Below are 18,901 nucleotides of genomic sequence, written 5' to 3'. Positions count from 1 at the left end.
ACGAGCATATATGCTTATTAAGATTTGAAGGTTCGTTTTAGTTACTATGCTAGAGTTTTCATCTAATAATAGGTAGAACAGGGCGAGAGTGAGTAATGTTGTAGAAAAATCATTTTGTTGTTACTTTCCATGAGTTAGGATCTTTTCATCAACCTTGGAAGGTTCTTTGAAACAGTGACAAAAATTCGATTATGAAACATGACTATTCTTAACAAACATGAAATCTCCGTCGAAATTGTGCACAAATTAAAATATGAGAGAATTCCCATGTTAAGATTCGTATTGTACAATCCAAAACTCTGGCATCCGAATGTCAGGGTGTGATTCAAACCATGAGATTAATGTACGTACTCATACATTCAATTTGATTACTCAACCCTTCAATAATAGCAACTACTTTCTTTCTCGATTCTTATGGGTAACAGTTGCATCACTACCAGTTGTTTCGACAACCCACGTTTTCGTCTTCAGCGTGCTAACAGAAGCTTCTTCTAGTTGACCAAACTAATTGCAAAGCCTCCGACTAAGAACAAATGGCTCCCCAAGTTCGAACGAGTTAGGTGCTAGAAGCTTCTACTGCCGCCAAAAGCCGCTAAATGCCGTCAAGAGACATAGTCAGCCTCTCTAACAGCATCGCTCAGTTTCTCCCGTCAACTCTTGTCCTCCTGAACTACTTGGGAACCTTGTAGAGTTCCCCAAGCTCCCAATCGCTGGAGTCATGAAGCTCTCACCTGCCTTCGGAAAAGCAAAATTATCCACCACGCTTCTTTCGAACGATCCCATTTGTCCTCCCACATTAAGACACGATGGGTACGTGCACACACGTGGATGTAAACGTGTACGGTTCACGTATTCATCCATCATGTACTCATTTGTATCGTATGTCGTATATGTACGTGTTGGTTTAAGCAACGATTGGGGGACGAGCCACGTAGCCCCAACTGCTATACCCATACTGAAACTTTGAGGCTTTAATTTTTCTCTTTCCTCTTCAGCTTACGACTATAATTTCAAACTCAAATATCACCGTAATTTTATTTTTTCTACTTTTTAAAAATGATTATGATTATATAAGAAATAACATTTATTGTATGCGTGGCTTTTCAAATATTACAATAGGTTGAAGAATAGCTTTGTGTCACCTCAAAGACTCATCACAAGGTACCCAAAAAATCTTTCAGTAGGTTGGCTAGTTTGAAACCTTACCACCAAACTTCCACATACTTGTGAGTCAATAAAATAGGTCTTCCTAAATTAATGTACTACTACGAAAAAGTGCTTACAAAAAAGTGCTTTTTATTTCTATTCAACAATAGATGCTATAGACAAAATTGACATAATGTTGTCTTGTCACCATTATCAGAAATTGATTACAAAATTATTAAACTGAAGTATGCAATAATGAATAATAAGATATGAATACCACAAAGTGTTGTTAAACAATTTAATAGAATATTTTATTTAAAAATTGTTTAAAATAATAAAATCATGATTTTTTCTTTTTTACAATCTACTTAGATCTATTAGAAAATTGCAATATCTTATATAGAAAAAAAAAAAAAAAAAAAAAAAACATTGAAATATTGATTAGACAATAAGTATATGTATATAGATGCTAATGGATGTTAAACTTTAGACCTTCATAATAGTATTGATAAAAGATTGTGGTTTTTTAAATACATTTTTCTAAATTTTATTTTATAAGAATATGGATTAATTTTGAATAGTGTAAAAGTAACTTTAACACATTAAAAAATAATATGTATATACATATAAACATATATAACATAAGATCTACCATTCATAAAAAATAAAAATTCAACTCAATATTTTCGATGCAAAGAAAAATTTAATATTTTTTTTTTAATTTTATAATTCTAGTTACTGAAAAGTTACTACAACTACTCATGGAAATTATAACATGTGAGTATCCATCTATATATATTTATGTGTATTATTTGTGTAGATATATGTATGTATATATATATATATATATATATATTTATGTACATATGATGCATATATTTCTAAATTTGACTATTTATTTAATGAAATTTCATTTTCATACTATTAATATGTAATTTAGAAAGACATATATACACTCAGTATCCATATGTATGTATATATATATATATATGTATATATATGATACAAGATACAAACATCAATACTACACAAAAAAAGGGCTTATATGTATACATTTATATATATATATATATATATATATATATATATTCACGCAAAATAAAAAGTGATAAAAATGGTTAAGAAATACTGCAGCAATAACATTTAAATTGATGACATGCTAGCATCTTCTTTGAATTAGAAGTTGCAAAGTACTTTAAAAACTGAACAGAGTATGTTATCTACAAATTCTAGTAATAAAAAAGAATAAATCGAATTTATTATTTGTATTTTCTAATATTATATTCTCTAAAAACCAATTGCAATTGAGTTTTTTAGTTGTTTAATTTATTTTATGTAGTAGCTAAACTAAGGATATATATATATATATATATAGATAGATAGATAGATAGATACGAATACATACATGCATACATACACACTTGAAATTTGGATGAAAACATAACCAGAACGACTTCAAAATCACAAATGCTTTATTCAAAAATCTTGTGCAATATTTGTTTGAATTCTAAAATGACACTATAACCAGTTCATTGATTTTTGCAATAATGAAATAAATAAATAAATAAATATCTTATCTAAATCCTTTGAACATAACCAACACAATTTCTCAAAATCTTGAAAACAAATACATAAAGATGGCTTGACCGTAAACATGTGTACCACTTTTAATGCCATCACATCAAAACTACAAAGAATTCTACATTTTAATATTGATCTAATACTTTTTCTCAATCATATGTGAAAAAAACGACTTTACCCCCCCCCAAAAAATTACACTTACCAAGAGTAGTTCCCATTCCTGCCCCCTAATTTCGATCTTCATAGTTTGGAATTAGGTCTGCGAACAAAACCGGGAACGTCACTGAGAACGCGACTTGTATCCACTCTCGATCCACACCACCTGCGCGTCTACCAATACGTTGCGAGTAACGAAACCGTAGAGTACGAATCCGGACCAAGCGGAAATAGGGGGGACCTTTTTCCTGACCCGGGTCCGGGGGGGGGGATCGGTAACATAACCATCAGCCCTATCGCCGAACCTATCGGCATTTTCCAGGGGGTGCCACATTTTCCCACAATGTGTCCGACACACTATGCGGATTCAACGGGTTCGACGATGGCGGTCTCCTTCTAGAAGCCCAGCATACGCCCCGCTGGGCTCGCTATCAGGGTCCCGCTCTGCAAATGAATACAGTCAGAAAAGGAAAAAAACGAGGGGGACTTGGCGGACCAGTCCGAGCCGGGCCGGGCCAATAGGGGGGTTAACCGGGCCCCCCGCGGGAGATTCGAAACCTGACATTGTTCTAGGTCTTGATTCGTGGTCTTGCCACCACCCACTTCCGTGAGTTGAGTGCGCATGGATGGGAATGGTAGCCAATACATCGCATTCTGGTTCCCTTTCCCCCACGGGAGCAACGATTTCTTCGTTCCCAATATCATCCTCACGTTTCACTTTCCAGTCCTCCTTACTTTGTGGCTTGGTGTGCAACCTCTTCCTCAAGTATATTTCGCCTACAAGGGTTCACTGTTTTTGGGTTTAGGGGAACGTTTAGGAATGCGTGATGTCTGGGGGGAACTTTGGGAACGTGTGAATGCTCTGGGGAGCTTTGCGAACGTTGAGGGAGCGCAGAGTGCCTCGGGTGATGGGGGCGGTTTCTTTCTGGCTTTCAATGCTTGGAGAGTAGGATGAAATATGTTTCTCATTCGTTCTTGTTTTCATCTCCTGCATGACACTATGCATTGTGCTGTGAAAATGTACTCGCATGTTTAGCCCTTCTGTAGCTTCGAGTATAATGTGGTAAAAGAAAATGACCAATATATGATAATGTACAGTACAGAAATGAATCATAGTGCAAAAATGGCGCAACCAAGAGTAAAAGTAAAATGCGTTAATAGTACCACTCAGAATAGTAGTTAAAGTGATAAAGAAGAGAAGAAATGGTTCATCAAAATGATAGAAATGGTTCATATAATAATTAAACCAAAAATTACTACTTATTATTATTACATATCTATGTCTATACATATATAAATAAAAGGTCAATAGAGAATAGAAAAGTGTAATTGTTCACAATGTGTTGCCTTGAAGTGATGTGAAGCTTTTGGGTTTAACTTCATTCATAAAATAGTCATTTTCTACATCTTTGCAATTGCTAAGAATCCTTGGAATCAAAGCATGAGATAATAAATTATGCACAGGAAGAATAAAATAAAGTAAAATAATGGATTTGCAATCATTGTTTTTTCGAGGAATGCATGGTGGCCTTGCATTCTATGTCCGCGACACCAACCTTGCCAAGTGAATTGACGTGGTCATCTTCAACTTGAACAGTACCAACTACTGCTAACAATAAAACCTTACGCAGTTCTGTTTTGTATTTTTTTGTATTTTTTTTTTCTCTCCAAAACTACACTCACACACTTCCTACAGTTCCCTTTTCTCTTCAAAACTCAAAGCTTCACTCTATGTTACTGAAAAACAGAAAAATAAAAATAAAAATAAAAAATATGGACAAGGAACTTTTTGGCATTCTTATTATTAGCATCAACATGTTGAAACATTATTCTGGGAAGATTGAATCGGCTTGTTCACTTAGGTGTTGACATGGACTACAATATTGTTACTTATCCTGAGCCAAGAATACATTTATTACTAGGGTCAACATTTTTACTAGGGCCAAGCTAGTAATGCCAAATCCTCTACACACACACATACAACTTGGAAATAGCAAGGAGAAACAGCATCTTCTCAATTCTGTTGAATATGTTAAACAAAATGCTTCTAATATATTTTTGAAAAAAGAAAAAAGAAATCATGGGAAGAAACCAAATCCAAACTATCTTGAAAACCCCATCACTAAAGCAAAGGAATTAGACATGGGAACCGCCACTAAGATGTCGTAGGTGGTGGATGGAATCCTCGTGAGAGTAAGCGAGGACCCAGTGTGAGTTGGATGCTGGTGAATGAGAGAAGAAGAGACAGAGCCAAGCCCTAATTCTGACGCACTCCCTCCCTCCCTAGCTCACTCTGGGATCTCACACTTTCACCCACTGCTTGGGAGTGGCAGGGGCGTCGTCACGAAGGCCGTCCTGGTGGGCCCCGGCGGCAATGGGGGTAGCGCGTTTGTTGGGTTGTAGACCGTGAGGAGCTGGATTTGTGGGGTATGATCCATCATGGAGAGCGCTGGTGCTAAGGCGATGCCCACGTTATGCCTGACAGGACCAAAACAATTGGTGTGCCGACACCGCCTCCATCACCCTCCATGGCTGTCTGTCTTGGCACCACCTTCACTTCTGCCGCTACGTGGCCACCGTGGCTGGGATCCCAAATGCTTCGTTTCGCAGTGCTCTACAGAAGAAGATCCCTGCGAAAAGATCCATCTTTTTTCTGTATCTTCACAGCATTAGATATAATGAAACTCTTCAGCTTGTGAGCTGAAGAGTTTCATTATAGCTTCTCTCATTTTGTCTGTCTGTTTGCCTCTCTCGCTCGCTCTGCTCTCTTACATTGCATTGTCCTTCCTGCCGTACTCAGTCGATTCTACCTACAGATCCAATGCCTCTCTCCCTCTCCTCTTTACTAGAGGTGATCTATGGCTTCTTCCCTGCTCAACATCATGTGCTCCTCTGCGTTATGAAGTAACCCATCCGGTGTTGTCGTGGTCGCATTGCACTGATTTGAGAGGAATGCACTGACAAGATGATGGAGGGAGAGGTGAAAGATGCTGGCGCCGCATGCTCTACAGAAGAAGCAATGCGTTGGGTTTCTATGGGAGAATCTTCTGGCCTGGATTTGCCTCGGTTCCTGTGCAGGGGGTTACCATCACTGCAAAACAGGGCAAGCTTTCGCTTTATTCCATCGATTTTCTCGGTTGGAGGATTGCAAGTTTGTTACGGAACTGCATCGCAGTGGCAGTCTACAACACGCCAGTAGCGGGACATGAGCAGAATCGTCCGTGTGGGAGAAAGATTGCGGGGCTGATGCGAACGTTGCTAAGGGATGACAGTGGAGACGACCTGGGCACACACACATACTAATGCTGAAGCCTGAATTCCTTGCAGCGAAAGTGACAATAACTGAAATCATGGCTTCAGCCAGGTACAAAACAATCTGCCAAATTGGATCCATCATCCCCCGCCCAGTTATGCGCACACACGGCGTGTGTGCGAGAGAGAGAAGAGGTGGGGGGTAAAGACCTCAAGACAACGACCCCAGCAAGCAGCCATCGTTTCCTAATGCTCATGAACCTGCCTGTGCCCAGCTTGTTTTGTGTGGCTTTGATGAAACGTACTAGCGGAGCTTCATTTGGTGAGAAGATTTCACCTCCCTCTCAGAAACATGGTGCTGAAAGTCCGACCCGGAGTTGTGTTCAATGTTTTGTCACCTTGAAAGCTCGGATGTGGACGTGAAAATTGTCAAGACCCTTACAAACAAAACTTACATCAATTTGTAGTCGTTCAAGTCTCTTGCTTTTGACATTTTCGATGTATGTATGTATATCTGTGTGTGGGCGCGCGTTGCAACCAGGAAAATGAGGAAGTTGTGGGGAAGAAGTCACTTCTGGCAGATGAGTCTCCTTCTTTCTGTGGCTTTCACAGGCCATTGTACAGGCTGCAGCCTGAAAGATACAGTCCCATCTGGACATAGTACAGCTTTATCCCATTGGTCGACGTCTATTCAGACTGCGGCTTTGACGAACTAAGTTTGTGGTGGCGTGGAGTCTCGTAAAAAACGCATTATCGTTGCAGTGTTTTGAATCATAGCCCCTGCAAAACTATCAGGCTTCAGAACAGTACTCCGGAGGCAGGGAATATGTACCCTTTTCACACCTGTGGAGCTGATGTGTGCTCAGGTTGTGATTCGAAATACTGACCTTCCTGGCATTGTTATATCATTTCAAATTTTAGTGAAGGAATCAAAATAAACACACTGTCATGATACACTTAAACACAAATTTAATACAAGAGAGTTGAGTTATTTCACACTTGCTAAAACTTGTGTCATCGAGCTTGGGTCTTATTTGTGTAAAATCATTAACTTCTTGAAGACAATTGGTTCATGTTCTAGGTTTCAAAGTAAAAGTAATATTTTTACCCTAGCTAGACAGTGGGAGAACTTGTTTTTGTACTTTGTTTATATCCTCATCATTAGCAAGTATTAAATGAAGAGAATTAGCAAGTGGAAAATAATCAAAAGAATAGAAGATCAATAATATAGTGTCAATATGAAATCAACGAAAATGAATACAACCAAAATAAATAATTGGTTAGCAGAGGAAGTAGATAGAACATAAATAGTGGAGAAAATTAATTGAGACATATATAGCCACACAAGCTTGACTTTAATATATATATATATATATATATATATATATATTTTTCCCAACTTCAAAAGTAATGATTAGTTGAGCATATTTTTTAATAAAATAAAAATTATTTCTACTAATTGATTATTTAATGGATATTAACTTTTACACCAAGTTCTTAATTTTAGTTCTATAATGATTATATTGCTAAAATTTATTATACACAATTCTAATTTTCTTTATCTCTATTTATTTTTTTACTCAATAAGGAGTAAATCTATTTGATAATTTTGTTTCAATAGCTGATAAGACATATGTGCTATGGATGGTTTGATGGCTATTTAATATAGACTACCAAGTGACTACAATAACAAAATTCTCAACAATGGATAAAATGATTAGAGCAACCATGTCTCAATCTACTTTAGTTATGATAATTATTTTGGTCACATGAATTTTAGAGAAATTTATGATTTTTTAAAGTATTCTCAAGGTTAAATAGAATGTAAAGCTTAGTTTGAAGGGACCAAGATAAAGCTTATTACAAACATTACATAACTACTTTCTCAAATAGTCTAATGTATGAAGCCTTGTAAATATTAAGTAATTACATAAAAAACGACTTATTTAATTTAAATGCCCTCTTCAAATATATTTTGGTATATTGCAACCTTGCAACATGATTAAAAGATATCTTTGTTGCAACCTTGTTGAATTCTCTTAAAATTCAATTTTGATGTAATGAAAGCTTTTCTTCTAATAACTAAACATTATAGAATCTATAAAACAATAAAATTTTGGAATGAACAAGACATGAAGTATAAAAAAGTTAAAAACTAAGCTACAAAATAAAGAATGTGGAACTCTTAAGTAACATGATTTAATAGTTTACTAGTCATACAATAAAAATCTTTATTTTTTTACCTTTATCTAAAATTTTCTTTTAAAATATATTACTATAAATATAATTTCTAAAAAAAACTAAATAACTTAAGTAGTGGTTGGTTACATCAACAAAAATAACTTAATTTGAGATGATATTTCACTATTCATAGGTGCACCTTTAACTAAATGCCAAAGCTATATATATATATATATATATATATATATATATATATATATTGCTATAATATATATCATTTATTATTTAAAATAAAATCTTAATATTCAAGCTTTAAGATTTATAAGCATTATATTTAATTTATATTTTTTAATAGATGTATACCTGTGATATATTTAAGAATCTTTGATCCTTCTAAGTGCATGATATAAGAGATTTTGACTAAGAAGACAATACATATAATTTATACCTAAGAGGAAGGCAACCATTCTCTTTGTATAGATTTATGGACTTATACTATTACAGATATACTATATATGAGACCAAACAAGAAGCTCAACTAAAAAGTTTCAATATGAAAGCTAACAAGAACTTGATTTAACCAGATGAGTACAAAATCAACACTAAGAAAATGAGCTGGAACTCTAAGAGATGTGTTGTTGAGATCGAAGATTCCCTTAACCTTCACTCTTATATATACTAGGTATTAAGAAGCTTTACAAGAAATTTTTATATTGCTTAAAGGTGAAGCAATCTTAGAAAGCTTTTCCAATAACTTTCTTAATTTTTTTAGAATATTCTAGAACTTATTAGAATATTATAAGAATCTTTTAAAAATCTTCTAAGATTTTTTAGAATCTTTTAGAATCTAATAGAATATTTAAAAAATATTATTAGAATCTTTTTTGTTGAATGTCTATAATATCATCTCTTCTTCTAACTCGAAGTTCTAAGAGAAGCATTAGTTTCATATCTTCTTTCTTCAATATATACATCCTTGTAGTAGGTTCATAGAAATATCATCCTAAAATAAGTTTAAATTTTTGAGAATAGAATTGATGAAACTCCTATATCTTTTGCAAGACATTAATTAGATATTCTATTAATTCCCAGACGCTCTCAATGATATCATAGCTACATTGATAAATAGAATATACTAACTTGTCTCTTCTTCATCAAGAATTAAAGATTTTTTTTCACCTCATATTTCACATGATTATCTATTTTAATGCAAGGCAGTGATGGTTGTATTCTTCCTAAAATAGTTAATTTTGAATAAGCTTCTAAGTGAGAAATATGAAAGACTAAATATATCTTCATAGATGTGAGCAATTCCAATTGATAAGCTACTAGATTGATTTGCTTTTGAATACAAAATAGGTCCAATCTTTTGTAATTCAACATATAGCAAGCCTAATTGGTCTTAATATTTTGTCAAAGAAGCCATACTTTATTTCGAATTTAAAAATTATATGACTCTTTTCTAAATTTATTTAAAGATGCTTTATAAGAATCTTGAGCTACTTATACATGGAGCTTTAAAGTTGTCTAGAGGTATGACAATTGTTTTGTAAGATCTTTGGTTGCTGGATTTTCATCTTTTGATATATTTAACAAATTTAGCTTTAGATGGTAATTATAATTGAAATAAAATGGTACTTATTGAATCAAAGCATGAAGAATATCATTATAAGTAAACTCTGCTATAAATAAATACAAGATCAAATTACCTTATTGATAGTTGATAGTATATTGCAAATATTGCTCCAAAACTTCATTGACTTGTTTTGTTTGATCATTTGTTTGAGGGTGAAAGGCAAAGAAAAGTTTGATATCCATCTTCAATATTTCAAAAAAATATTCTTAAAACTTTGATATAAATTGATGTCTTTGATAAAAAATGATGTCATCAAGTAGGCCATAATGTCGATATATATTATCAAAAAAGAGCCTTGCCATTTTTTTCCCCCAAAAATTCTTTTTTTACATGGAAAAAAATGTAACATCTTTATATATCAATCCACAACAATGTAGATAGCATCAAATGTAGTTGATGGCAACATGATATATATCTTTATATGTCAATCTACAACAATATAGATAGCATCAAATGTACCTAATGAAATTGTTCTGGCTTCAAAAGAGTAGTATATTGTTGATCAAATGCTACTTCTCTAGCCTTTAAAATAAGAGATGATCTCCTTAATGAAGCGTCTAATAATCTTTCTTACTTTTTTAATTGCTATATAATTACAAAATTAAAATAAAATAATTACATACTTCAATGAGCTTGACGGTGATTTTGAATCTGAGTTAATATGAAATACTTTAAATTCTTGTGATTTGTATATATAATCACAAGATATATAGAATCTTTCAACAAGTGATGCTATTCTAAGAAAGAATCTATAATTACAAAAAGTTCTTTATCGTGAATCTTATAATTGATCTCCGCAACCAAAAATTTTTTAGAATAAAATACAATTGGATGGAATTTCCTATTCTTTTCCATCTATGAAAGTATAGCTCTTAATGCAAATTCAAAAGCATCGGTCTCTAAATAGAAGACCTTTATGAAATCTAGATGTAATAAAATTGAAGTTGTAATAAAAAGTACCTTCAAATCTTAAAAATCCTTTTGTGCTTAAGGTCCCTATTCTAATTTATCTTTATATATTAACCAAGTGGGAGGAGTAGCAACTTAGAAATAATTCTTAATAAATATCCAATAAAAATTACTAAATCCAAAAAAATATTGTATATCTTTTATTGTCTTTGGAATTTCTTACTTTATTATAGCTTAAACTTTCTTTAGATCCATCAACATGCCTTTATTGGATATAATGTATCTAAGAAATTCCACTTTTTATTGATAGAATATATATTTCTTCAATTTGGTATATAATCCTATATCTTGTAATTTTTGTAAGCTTAATCATATATATTCTTCATGTTCTTCAAGAGACTTAGAGTAGATCAAGATATTATTAAGATAATAGAGAATAAACTTGTTTGAGAATTCTTGAAAAACATCATTCATCAAATATTGGAATATAGTTGGAGCAATTGTTAATCCAAAAGGTATAACATTATATTCAAAATCTTCATATCTTGTCCAAAATGATGTCTTCCATTCATCTCTTTTTTTAATCTGCATCAAATTATATACTCCACAGAGATCTATTTTGGTGTAGATCTTAGTTTGATCGAGTTACCCTAAAAGCCTCAATATCAATGGTAATGGATAAAAATTCTTTATCATTAATTTATTGAGGCTGAAATAATCAATATACATTTATAAAGATCCATCTTTTTTATGACAAAAAATATTGATATATTTGCTGGAAATTTGGAATGTTGAATAAAATTCTTTGCAAGATTTTTGTTGATGTAATCCTTCAATGCCAAAAGTTCATTTTGTAATAGGTTGTAGATTAGGCCAAATGGTGATTGAATCCTTTCTTGAAGATTTATAGCACAATCATACGGTCAATGCTTTGGTAATATGTCAACATTCTTCTTTTTAAAGACATCTTGAAATTTCTTATACTACATTGGAATAGCTACTAGTAAGCTTTCTTCATCACAAGCTCAAGTTGCATAAATAATAAATGATATTTCTTTCTTAGCTATCTTCATAAAAGCCTTTGCTTCAAAAATAAAAGTTTTGTTGTTGATGACTTCTTGATACGTTTTGTCCAAAGAAATTCTATAAGAAAGTCAATCTTATGATACCTCCAATCTATAGATAGATTATATCTTTCTAACCACAAAAGTCTTAGGATGATAGCATTAAATGAAGTTCTAATAATATCAAATATTATTTTGCTAATATGATCCTTAAATGATATTTTTAGTGGTATAGTCTTATGAGTTGTTTGAAGATAAAAGTTGATCATATATTACTTCTACATATATAGGTTTTGACTTTTGTAATAGATAAATTTTATGAAGTTTGGAAGATTCTTCATCTAAAAAGCAAGCAGGTGCTTCCAAATCTAATAAAGCATTTGTTTGAAGTTTTTGTGGACCAAAAAATAAAAGAATAATAAAATAATAAGTAAGTTGGATAGAAAGAAAGAGACTTTGATGAATTTGAGGTATTGAAAATGTCTAGCAACATGGTCCTTATTATGGCTAGGCCTCTTTGTTTTTTTAAACAATCACACTCCTAGTCTTGATTGTATGTTATTTCTTGAGACAATTCCTAGATTTATGGCTTTCTCTACTTTAATATAGACATAGGCCTTGTTGAAATTGATACTTCTTCTTCTTTGCTGTAAGAGGTTTGAATAATATTACATCAATTTACATATCCTCAACTTTAGAGTGTAGAAATAATATATTTGTTAAACGAATAGAATAGGAATTTCTAATGTTTTGTTTAGTCAAAGTCTAGAGGCCTTGATCTTGATGGCATTGAAATAATCGATTATTGCACTTCATAGCTTGGTTGATAGTTTTGTTAAGTATTTGAAGATGAAATAATGATAGTAATAGGTCTTTTACAACATCTCTTAGTTCTAAATAGAATTGGCTCATAAAAGCTTGTTCATTCTAATTGATATCACAAATTAATTATCTAAGATCAGATGCATAAATTGATAAAAAGTGTGATCTTTAATATAATGAACAAATCTTTGTTATTGCCCATCAAGCCTTATTATATTCTCCAAATACTTCTATAAATGCTCTTAAGAAAGCTTCAAAGTTTCTTAAGATTAGCGAAATCTTCTCAAATAAAGGAACAAACCTAAATAAGTCTTATTTTGTGAACAAGGTTCTAATTAAAATAACTTGTGACTCTTTTGTTAAATAGCCCTCAAGTTGTAGAAAAATTACTAATCAAATTTGGTTAACAAATCCTTGAAACTTTGAGTGTGTGCCATCAAAATTTTTTAGTAGATTAATCTGAGGCTCTTTACGTAGTTGAATAGGTACATTTTCTTATTAAGATAGACGTGTGTCACGGACATACATATAATTACCTATATGAATAGATAAAAGTATGTAAAAGTAGGTTAATTGTGTAATACTTTCTAGAGAAGCTTCTTAGAAGCTTCATAGACGCTGCTTTGACTTTATAGGAGTCTATAGTTGACTTTTAGGTTAGAAACTTGGTCAACAAGTTAGCCATGTGCCACACATGTTGGAAGCTTAAAGAACAAGCTAACTACGTGGTCCATCCATAGAAAACTTGCCTTGCAAGCAAAGGCATGTGGCCTAGAAAGTCAACATATATTGGAGGTCTTATAGAACATCGCCACGTGGCTTCTAGTTAGATAGTATATATAGAGGCAAGAGTGAAGCCCTCTTCACTCTTGTCAACTCCTTTCTTGCTTCTAGTCTAGTTTCAAGGGTCTCTAGTTTTCTTGTATTTTGGCAATAGCCATTCCAGTTTCTTTCTTAATATACATATTTCTATTTTGTCCTATTTCTTTTTGAGAAAAGTCTCACTTACTCTTTAGCTTTCATCGAGTTCTTGTCCTTGACAGATTGACAAGAGTACACTTACAATATCAGAGCTTTGTCTTTTCTTGATTAAGAGTGGATTACCCTTTTTTCTTGATAAGACATAAGCGCATTAGAAGTTGCGGATTACCCTCTTTTAAACTGATATTGTTCTTAGTATTTTCTTTGTTATCAATTCCTCTCTTCTATTTGTTTTGAGCGTTATTAGACATCTTCTCTTTTCTAAGTGCTACTATGGCAGAGCTTGTTGAAATGAAGAGTACAATGGCACAGATGCAAGAACAATTGAGGGAGTTAATGCTTGCGATGCATCAACTCAATTTACCACCACAAGGAGCAACAAGAATGGTAGGAAGTGAAGATATAGAGATGATTGGGGCTGCTTCAACATCTGTACCAAACCATATCCCTTCTCCCAGAATGGAACACCCTTCGAGTATTAGAGAACCGAGAGTTGCCTTGCCCGAGAAGTTTGATGGTACCAGATCCAAGTTTCGAGGATTCATCAATCAGGTCCAACTAGTGATTGAACTTCAACCCCAGAGCTATCCAACTCCAGGGTCACAAGTTAGATTCATTGGTACACTTCATTCAGGATCAGCATTGTCATGGTTTTCATCTTTTCTTGAACGACGAGATCCAATATTGGATAATTTGGAGGCTTTTTTGGCGGAGTTTCGATCCATGTTTGGAGAACATGATGCAATTCGTGTTGCAACCAACAAGATCCGTATTTTGCGACAAGGCAATCGATCAGTAACATTATATACTTCACAATTTCGACAACTTGCAACTGATATCAAGTGGGATGATGCCGCACTTGTGAGTCAATTTCTCTACGGATTACAATATGAGGTAAAGAAATTGATGCTTAATTTACCTGATCCTCAAACATTGAGTCAAGCAATTGACTTTGCTGTGAAGTGCGACAATCGACTTTTTGAATTTCGATCCGAGAGTCGCACAAGTGGGCCTCAACGTTACTACAATTCAATGGCAACACCGACGTCTCCTCAACACATACCTTCAGAAGTAGAGGATATGCAAATTGATGCGGTACGTTTCAAACCTCTTACTGAGCAAGAAAAGTCTCGTCGTCGACAAAAAGGATTGTGCTTATATTGTGGAGAACCTAAGCACACTGCTCAACATTGTCCAAAGAAGCGACGTAACTACAAAATGAGGAGTACGGCTGTGAAAGAAGACAGTATGTCAGAAAACGAGTACGTCCAGCTACAATAGGGACCGTGCGGCTGGAATCTTATACAACTTCTAATGAAGGTCCTATCCTCTCCTCAGAACCATCTCCTTGTTTTATAATAGATGTGCGTTTAGGACCTAATAATTACAAAGCCTCTGCCTTGATAGATTCAGGAGCCTCAGCTTGTTTTTTAGATGAAGAATTTGCTAGATGTCATAGAATATCATTAATACAAAAAACTAAACCTGTACACGTAGAAGTCATAGATGGTCGTCCGTTGTCTTCTGGAGATGTAACTCACGAAACACTTCCTGTAGATGTAATAATAAATGGTCATAGTAGTTGCGTAATTTTTAATATAATTAGATCTCCCTCTAATCCAGTAATTTTAGGCTTATCATGGTTAGAAAAGTATAATCCTCGAATAGATTGGATTTCTCGTAAACTTGATTTTCCTCGGAGCATTAGTAACAGTTCTATTAATCAAGTAAAAAACCATGAGTCTAGTATAGTAAAACCCGTACTTATAGGTGCAAAAGCATTTATACACGCAGCAAAAGAAGGATCAACTTTTGCTATTTATGCTGCACCTATTTCTGAAAGCGTAAAGACTTCAAGTGGCATTCCAAGTCAATATCAGGATTATCAAGACGTTTTTGAGAAAAAGAATGCAGATATTCTTCCTGAGCATCGCTCATACGATTGTTCAATCGATCTCAAGGAAGGAACTCAGCCACCATTTGGACCAATTTACAGTTTATCGCAAGATGAGTTGGCTGAACTCAAGACATATATTGACGAGAATTTAGCGAAGAATTTCATACGCCATTCAAAATCTCCAGTAGGAGCTCCAATTTTATTCGTAAAGAAAAAAGATGGATCTTTACGAATGTGTGTTGACTATCGAGGACTCAACAAGATCACAATCAAGAACAGGTATCCATTACCTTTGATATCAGGACTCCTTGACCAGTTAAATCAAGCTAAGATCTATACAAAAATAGATCTAAGAGGAGCATATAATCTAGTACGGATCAAAGAAGGAGATGAATGGAAGACTGCGTTTCGAACCAGGTACGGACACTTTGAATACAATGTCATGCCTTTTGGACTCACGAATGTACCAGCTGCTTTTCAACATCTCATGAATGATGTATTTCGTGAATTCTTAGACAATTTTGTCGTCTGCTACCTAGACGATATCCTGATTTATTCTAAGAATGTTGAAGAACATGAAATACATGTTCGTCAAGTATTACAAAAACTTAGAGATGCAGGATTGTACGCCAAGATAGAAAAGTGTGTATTTCACACTACTCAAGTTGACTTTTTAGGATATATCATTTCAAATGATGGTCTTATGATGGATTCTAAGAAAGTCCAAACAATCATGGATTGGAAGATTCCAAAGACTGTAAGAGATGTCCAATGTTTCTTGGGATTTGCCAATTACTATCGGATCTTCATCAAAGACTTCTCACAAGTTGCAGCTCCACTTACACGCTTGACTAGTAAAGATAAATTCCAATGGAATCAAGAAGCGGAAGCAGCATTTGAAGCCTTGAAGACATCGTTTGTCTCTGCACTAGTCTTATATCGTGTTGACTTTTCCAAGGTATTTTTTATGGAAACAGACGCATCGGATTTTGCCTTGGGTGCAGTTTTATCACAAATGGGAACAGATGACAAACTTCATCCGATAGCTTTTCATTCAAGAAAATTCTCAGCAGCCGAGATCAATTATGAGATCCACGATAAAGAACTTCTTGCGATCGTGGATTCCTTTCAAGAATGGCGTCATTATCTAGAAGGTGCTTCTAGTCCAGTCACTGTGTATACAGATCACAAGAACCTCGAGTATTTCATATCAGCACGCGTGTTGAATCGTCGTCAAGCTCGTTGGAGTATGTCTTTGTCAAGATTCGACTTCATTATCAATTATCGGCCAGGAAAACAACAAGGTTTGTCCGATGCCCTGTCTAGACGTTCTTATTTTGCACCAAAAGAAGGAGATGCAGCTTTTGAGCAACAAAGAACGGTCCTCTTGAAACCGGAGCAATTTCATCTCCGAGCAGTGAAATCAACATTGACTGTTGATTCAACTTTTCTCAAGCAAATCCAGTCCAGTATGTCCTCAGACCCTCTTGTTCATGATATCGAGAATAATTCTTCCAAGTCTCATGATTCTTCTAAGTTCGAGTTCAAGAATAATCTATTATATTTTGAAGGACGCCTATATGTTCCAGAAGGAAAAGCACGTTTGCGTGTTCTTCAAGCACGTCATGACTTTCCAGCAGTAGGGCACTTTGGATATAATAAGACTCTGGAACTCATATCAAGAGATTTTTGGTGGCCACAAATGTGGAAGTCAGTCAAAGACTTTGTACAATCATGTGATATTTGTTCAAGATCAAAAATTCCTCGACATCGACCTTACGGACTTCTTCAGCCATTACCTATACCAGAACAACCATGGTCTTCTGTTTCTATGGATTTCATCACAGATCTTCCAAACTCAAGATCTTATGATTCTATATTTGTGATAGTAGATCGTTTCACCAAGATGGCACATTTTATGCCATGTACAAAATCTATCACAGGTGAAGAAACAGCTAAGCTTTTCATTGATAATATCTATCGCTATCATGGATTACCTAAAGATATCATATCGGATAGGGGAACTCAATTTGTGTCGAGATTCTGGAGGACTCTTTTCAAGATTTTAAAAGTGGACATAAAGCTATCTTCAGCTTTCCATCCTCAAACTGATGGACAAACAGAGCGCGTAAACCAAGTCTTGGAACAGTATTTAAGGTGTACCATCAACTACCAACAAGATGATTGGACAAACCTTCTGCCATTGGCAGAGTTTGCTTATAATAATACGGTACATTCCTCCACGCAACAAACACCTTTCTTTGTCAATTATGGCTATCATCCACGACTTGATACTTTTGATTTTTCAAAAGTTGATAATCCTGCAGCAGAAGATATGGCAAATCGATTGTCAGAGTTACATGCAATAATGAAGGCGCAGTTGAAGAAAGCTCAAGAACGACAAAAGATAAATGCAGATGTATATCGTAAAGAGCAACCACAACTCAACGTGGGTGATAAGGTATGGCTACTTCGTCGCAATATCAAGACCACTCGACCTTGTGACAAATTGGACTATCGTAGGCTTGGCCCCTTTTCTGTTTCTGAACAGATCAACCCAGTTGCATATCGGTTACATCTACCGGAGTCAATGAAGATCCATCCTGTATTCCACGTGTCTCTTCTTGAACCATATAAGACAGTGGATATACAAGGAAGAAGACAAATGCCACCGCCTCCTATAGAAGTAGATAATAATGAAGAATTTGAGGTGGAAGAGATATTAGACTCAAGGCGGCGCCGAAATAAGCTAGAATATCTTGTTCATTGGCGCGGATATGATATTAGTGAGCGCACATGGGAGCCATCCAGGAATCTAGCAAATGCATCAGCTAAAGTTAAAGTTTTTCATCAACGACATCCATCAAAACCAAGATGAAAACCTCTCTTATAAAAGAGACAAGATTGAGGCAAGATAACATTCAATTTCCTATCCTTGTTTGTAACTTCTTTGCATTTGTGACGCTAATTAGATGGAGAGCCAACAACCAGCGGATTCAACTCAAGAACCTTCGTTTGCTGACTTACCGGATGAGACATTGCGATTGTCACAACCTTCAAGACGACGCAACCGAGATGAAGATCCTCAAGAACGACATGTTCTTCCTCGAATAGATGGTGAGATACAACGCGTTTGGTATCACGACCTTGGAAGAGATTCTCGATGTTTGGTGATATTATTGGAGATAAGAACGACTCCTAATGGTGTTTCAAATGTATTATTTGAAGGAAGTTATGAAGGCCTCAACAGTGATCAAATAACAGGGTGGTCTTCTC

The 18,901-nt window shown here is 34.6% G+C and overlaps 1 long non-coding RNA gene across 1 annotated transcript; it reads left to right on the top strand.

Annotated features, from left to right (window-relative positions):
- Positions 1–5,548: 5,548 nt before the first annotated feature.
- LOC149989913 (uncharacterized) lies at positions 5,549–7,103 on the top strand. The gene is made up of 2 exons (XR_016504263.1): positions 5,549–6,457; positions 6,677–7,103. It is a non-coding gene; the product is annotated as an uncharacterized LOC149989913 (long non-coding RNA).
- The last annotated feature ends 11,798 nt before the right edge of the window (positions 7,104–18,901 follow it).

This window comes from Physcomitrium patens, chromosome 1, assembly GCF_059467195.1.
Source record: "Physcomitrium patens ecotype Gransden chromosome 1, ASM5946719v1, whole genome shotgun sequence".
In the NCBI taxonomy this organism is placed as follows: domain Eukaryota; kingdom Viridiplantae; phylum Streptophyta; class Bryopsida; order Funariales; family Funariaceae; genus Physcomitrium; species Physcomitrium patens.
This window is presented reverse-complemented; position numbering and strand designations above follow the sequence as displayed.